Here is a 6,000-nt window from a genome sequence, read left to right as displayed (position 1 = left end):
TTTCCAGCTGCCATCCCCAGCTCTGCCTTCATTGTCTTTTTTGACCTTTCCTACAGATATTAACAAATATTATTAACAAATGTTATTAACAAATAACATCTTCATTGTGATTTCCATCATTTGTGATGCAAAGGTGGATGCGCTTTGCAAGATTCACATGAACTCGATGCAATAACTCCATATTGTCATCAATTTTAGCACATTCACTCTTGGAATATGAATATGAAATCATATGATGTTATTTGAAGTTGAAGATGTTATTTGTTAATATTCCAATTAAATAAAATGGTGTTGAAAATTTCAGTTATCTCATTTCTTGAAAATATGCATTTTTGCCTATGTGTCCAGACTTTAGGAACACCCTATAGATTCAGCAACCATTCTGCCCCCTTTCTTTTCTTTGAGTTAAAGCTTCAACAATGCCACCTAGAAAATACAAAGAGTTGATTAACTGCAGAACCAATATTTGAGTGCCTGAGGTGTGTTTGCCCTTTTGAATCCCAGGACTATAAACACATGGCCTGGGAAACACAGGGTCAGAACTCAAGGACTGAGGTTGAAATTTTTCCTAGGAATAAACAAATTTCTTAGTCAGTCAGAAGCAAAATCTGCTTGCTCAGAAGCTGAAACTCAGCCTATTCTCAGTTGGCCTGCTACTTAAACTTATCCCATAAAAATTTACTCTTGACTCCCTAGATTTCTTTTTCCATCATGTTCCAGCAGCCTTTTCATCCTGGGAGATACCTCCACCACCATGTCTCCACACAGGTACCTTCCCTTCTAACCCTTCGCTTTTCAGTTTCCTTTTATGTATCATTTCCTTCTATTAGAATGTAAACTCCTTGTGGACTGATCCAACTATTCTGGAAAGCAATTTGGAACTATGCCCAAAGAGCTATAAACAGTGCATACTCTTTGACCCAGCAACACCACTACTAGGTCTATATCCCAAAGAGATCAAAAAGAGGTGGGGAGGACTTATTGTGCAAAAATATTTATAGCAGCTCTTTTTGTGGTGGCCAAGTGTTGGAAATTGAAAGGACGCCATGTTTTAACAACCCAGCTGGGAGCTTCTGTGGGGGTGAAAGATCCCCTCCCCCACAGCCAGCGCCCAGGAGGCTGCCGGGACCCAGGAGGCTGCCGGGACGCCGGGAAAGCACAGGTTCTTTTTATCTGCTTAAACAAAGAAAGCACGGTGAAGGGGTTGACCAGCTTACTTTAATCCAGCATTCAGTTAGCATACAGACAACATTCATTTAGTTCGGGGGAAAAAACGCCAGCATTCAGTTAGTTCAGGGGAGCAAAGAGACAAGCATCAAGAGATATACCAAATACAGATTCATTCACATACTTCAGGGGAAAAAACCAGCACCCTGAGGTTCAAAACATTCATTTAGTTTGGGGGAAAGCAAACCAGCATCCCGAACCTCAAAACCAAAATACAAACAAATTACAAATATCAACAGACAGACCCAATACAATTCATAGTTGCCAACATCTGGGCTCGGCCTGAGAGAAAGGGCTGGCCCAGAGTCACACTCCCCACTGCTCCCACACCAACTGGAAGAGGAAAGAGAGCTCTTCAAGCTGTCCTCTCCCCTCTTATAGAGTTTTTGACATCATCAAGCGCCGCCTGAATGACCAGAGCCAATTGGTTCTTGAGCTGGCCCCTCCCCCTAGCGTAAACCAGGTCAACACCCAATAGGGCGTGGCTCTGGAGCTAACACCTCCCCTCATCCAGTCCCATGACTCATCACACAGGAAGTTCTGATTCCTGGCATGGTCACTGGACTTCCTGCCCAGGAAGAGCAAGCCACAGCGTCCAGAGGCTCAATGAGGTAAGCTGAGTCACTCAAAGAAAACAAAGGCCATTCTGGTTACATGCCATTCACTTGGGGAATTGCTGAACACATTGTGGTAAATGAATGTAATGAAATGCTAATCTTCCATAAGAAATGATGACCAGGCAGACTTCAGAAAAACTTGGAAAGACTTGCACGAACTGATGCTGAGTGAAGCGAGCAGAACCTGGGGACTATTGTTCATAGCAATAGTAACATTGTTCAGTGACCAAGTTTGATAGAACCAGTCTTCTCAATAATGCAGGGATCTAAGACAATTCCAAAAGGCTCATGATGGAAAATGTTATTCACATCTGGAGAAAGAACTATGGGGTCTGAATGGAGAATGAAGCTTACTATTTTTTCTTTTATTTTTGTTTCTTCTTGTGTGTTTTCCCTTTGGTTCTAATTCTTCTTTACAGCATGACTAATGTGAATATGTGTTTAATATGATCATGTATAGCCTACATCAGATTGTATACAATCTTGGGGAGGGGGAGAAAATTTAGAATTCAAAATATTATAGAAGTGAAAACCAAAAGTAAATAATTTTTTTTACAAACAAGACTATAAACTCCTTGAAGGCAGGGACTGTCTTTTTTGCTTGTACTTGTATTCCTAGCACTTAGCACAGTGTCTGGCACAAGGCAAGTGCTTAATGAATGTTTGTTGACTAATTAAACGTTAACTGTAAAAGCACTTCAGACATGCTGACTTCCTCTGTATCATCTCTCCTCTTCTCTCATCCTCAATTGGGAACTCAAACCTAAAACAAACAGATCGCATCAACTACCAGCTGCTGGGGTACTTGTAGAGGTGTTCATTTTCTGAGTCTAGGTTGGACTAAAAAGCCTTCGAGTGCTTTTCTTACATGGAGGTTATGTGCTTCTATTATGCAAATAAAATTTAGCCTTTCTGTTCTCCATTAGACAAGTATTCTGCATCTGGGGCCATCTCTAGTCATCCTGATTTATATATTGCCACTGAACCCAGATGTCCCCAGAAGAGACAATGAGGCTGTGAATTTGCCTAGCCCTGACTCTCTGAAATCTAGTTCGCTTGCAAGTCATGGAATCCCCTTCCTGATGTCATGGTCCTCTTTGACAATGAGGGGCAAACAACAATAAACAAGTACTATGAATGAACAAGCTGTCATATTCAAGACACAGACTATGATGTTCTGAATAGGACCAGGCCTTTAAAAATATCTCTTTTCTTGAGCAATGACTAGTATATGCAGAGCTATAACTAGGAGTTCTTTTCCCTGGATCAATTTCATAGAGGTCAGCTATAGGTAACGCAGTGGACAGTCTACCCTGGATGCACTTGTGCTGGGAGATGGGACACTCCTATGGAGTATGGATTACACCCTTATAGCATATGACTGATCACTTCTAATTTCTTTAAAATCTTTGTTGGGTGTAATTATTCACATTGGGAGGGGGAGAAACTTGTTGTCCAGAGAGTTTGGTTCACATCTCTCCAGTGTAGCTAATTGTCCCCTTCCTGACCCCAGGAAGGAGGAAGAGAGTTATAATCATCTGTGAAAGTAGGTCAGAGGAGAAGGGAAACCATGGAAACATGGTCACCTTGGGAAAGTGACTTCATTTCTCTGGGCCAGTTTCGGGAGTTGTAGAGTTTGGGCTAGGTTTCCTTAAAGGTCCTTGCCAACTCTGAAATACTATAGGGATAGCTATAGTGTATAGAACAATGGGCTTGGAATCAGTAAGACCTGAGTTCAAATCTCATCTCAGACACATCTTAACTGTCAGTTTCCTCAACTGCAAAAGGAGGATGATGTTAGCACCTAGATATTTATGAAATACTTAGCCCATTGCCTTTCACACGGTAGGAACTTAATATGCTTATTCCCTTTCCATAGCTAGATCATAGGATCACAGAGTTAGAGCTGAAAGGGACCTGAGAGTCTTCTAGTTCACTCCACGTTTGACAAGTTAAGAAACTGAAGTCGAGTGTGATTAACTGTTTTTGCCCATTCAAACACAGAGATTAAGTGGTAGAACTGGGATTGGAACCCAGGTCCTTTGATTCCAAACCCAGATTGTACCATTTCCATTGTACCACACTGCCTCCTCCAGATGTGATCTTTAATCATTGAACTTGACTTCTCTAAAGATGTTGTTTCTCACTCTACCCTTCCCGCTAAACATGACGATAATAATTGTGACTTTGAGTAGAATCTACTTGGTTGGCTAAATGAGCTGTTTAAAAGACGATGATTTCTTATTTGTCCTTTGGAATCTGTCCAGCATTCACTGCCTAATCTTTGAACAGCTTTTCTAGCATTAGCCGTAATGGAGTTTGTTACTTGGTGCCTGTGGTTGTAGTAGTATTGTGTTTGCTCCAATTCAATACCAGTACAGACTGATCACTGAAGTGTGGCATTGCCCTTCTTTTCCTGCACCCTCTACTTCAATTGTGCTCCACTTCTCCTCTCCATCTCTGTTGGTGCCAAGCCACCCACTGAAGCTCAGTGACTCTGGAATTGAAGTCACTTAATGGATGCTGTGATCTTGTCCATATATTCTTTTCAGAGGAGCATTTTCTCAGCAACTTTCATCATATTTACACCCTTTTCTCCCTCTCCTCTGCTCTAGCCATAACCTTAATCACAGAATTGCCAGCGGCCAGTGTGAGTGACGGATTTAGGTGATGAACTGAGAGGAGAAGGAACAGGCCAGGCCAGCCTTGTTGGTGAACAAAGCTGTTTATTAGTGCAGTGTACTCATTTTATATATTTTCTGGGATACATAGTTCAGTCCAAGAATAGTCTTGTTTACCAGTCCAGACTGCCAGGCAAGATAGGACACCTGCTGTGGATGTTAGATTCTATAAACATCTGCACATGTGAGACATCTAGCTATGGGAATGGAGGTTGAGTTTATGCTTTCCTCAGCAGTTTCAGGGTCCCTTGCTCCCTGATTGACCAGAAGCCATGTTCCAGGCCTGAACTCCCTCAGTGGGCCCTTGCACAGAATAGGCAAAAACTTTCATCATTATCACAATTGCCCCTCTCAGGAGAACAGATAGCAGGAAAGCAAGCCACTGCACAATCAAACACTCATCTCAAAGAAACTGGTCCAGTAGGCTTATTATATTGGCCAAAGGGAGATAATTGGCTGCAGTCTCTGAGTTATCCTTTTATCTTTTTTTTAAAGAATTGAAAGGCCAAATAACCTGTTCTTAGTTAAAACTACATGCTAAAACTTGTCACTTTTTAGCTATGTCAGAGAAGAAAAACAGTGAAACATTATTTTCAGTTAAAATAGTTAAAGGCTATCCACACTGCCTTTCTGTTGGTATATTTCTTTAGTTGTGTAAAGGACAGACAATCTACTTCCAGAATCATTAAATCTAGTTTAGAATCCTGTGAAAAAAGTGAAGGAAGTCCAGCCCTCACACACCTCAGCTTACATCATGATATCTAAGTCCATGAAAGTGGTCTACAGCAGGAGTTCTTAAGCTTTTTCTACTCGTGACCCCTTTTTGCCTGAGAAATTGTTATGTGACCCTGGGTATGCAGTTATATAAAATAGGTATACAAATCAAAAAATGACTGATAATAAATCAAAAAGAAATTTATTTTAAAGCAATTCTTTGGTATACATATAATTTTATTATTTATTAAAGACAAAAGAAAGTTTGCATACTAATGAGATTGATGTTCTTGTTTATTTTTACATACCGAATTTAATCTTGGTGGAACATTTGATACTGCAGAACATAGAGCATCTTCAATGTTTTTCAGATTTGATCAATATTTTGATTTCATAATCACCAATGCTGAGAATGCTGTTTTGCACAAAATACATAGTACAAAATGGCAGAAGTATGTTTCAGGCCATTTCAGAAATTGTTGGAAATTATGTCCTAATCCCAAGTCTATATCAATTTAATGATTTTTAAAAGGAAACTCAAGCTTTAATCCTGTGTTGCTTTATAACTTGGCAAATTCTTCTTGACTTTTAATGGCAGATGACTGACATTTTTTTATTTCAATTGGGTATGGTTTATGAACCTGACTTGGTTTTTTAGAATCAAAATTTGAAGGGAAGTATATCTGAAACCATGTCTCTAGGCACTTCAGATAATCTATTTTTATCTCTTACAATTAAATCTTTGGGAAAGTTATTTTTAG

The sequence above is a fragment of the Trichosurus vulpecula genome, chromosome 4 (assembly GCF_011100635.1).
Source record: "Trichosurus vulpecula isolate mTriVul1 chromosome 4, mTriVul1.pri, whole genome shotgun sequence".
NCBI classification, from domain to species: domain Eukaryota; kingdom Metazoa; phylum Chordata; class Mammalia; order Diprotodontia; family Phalangeridae; genus Trichosurus; species Trichosurus vulpecula.
This window is presented reverse-complemented; position numbering follows the sequence as displayed.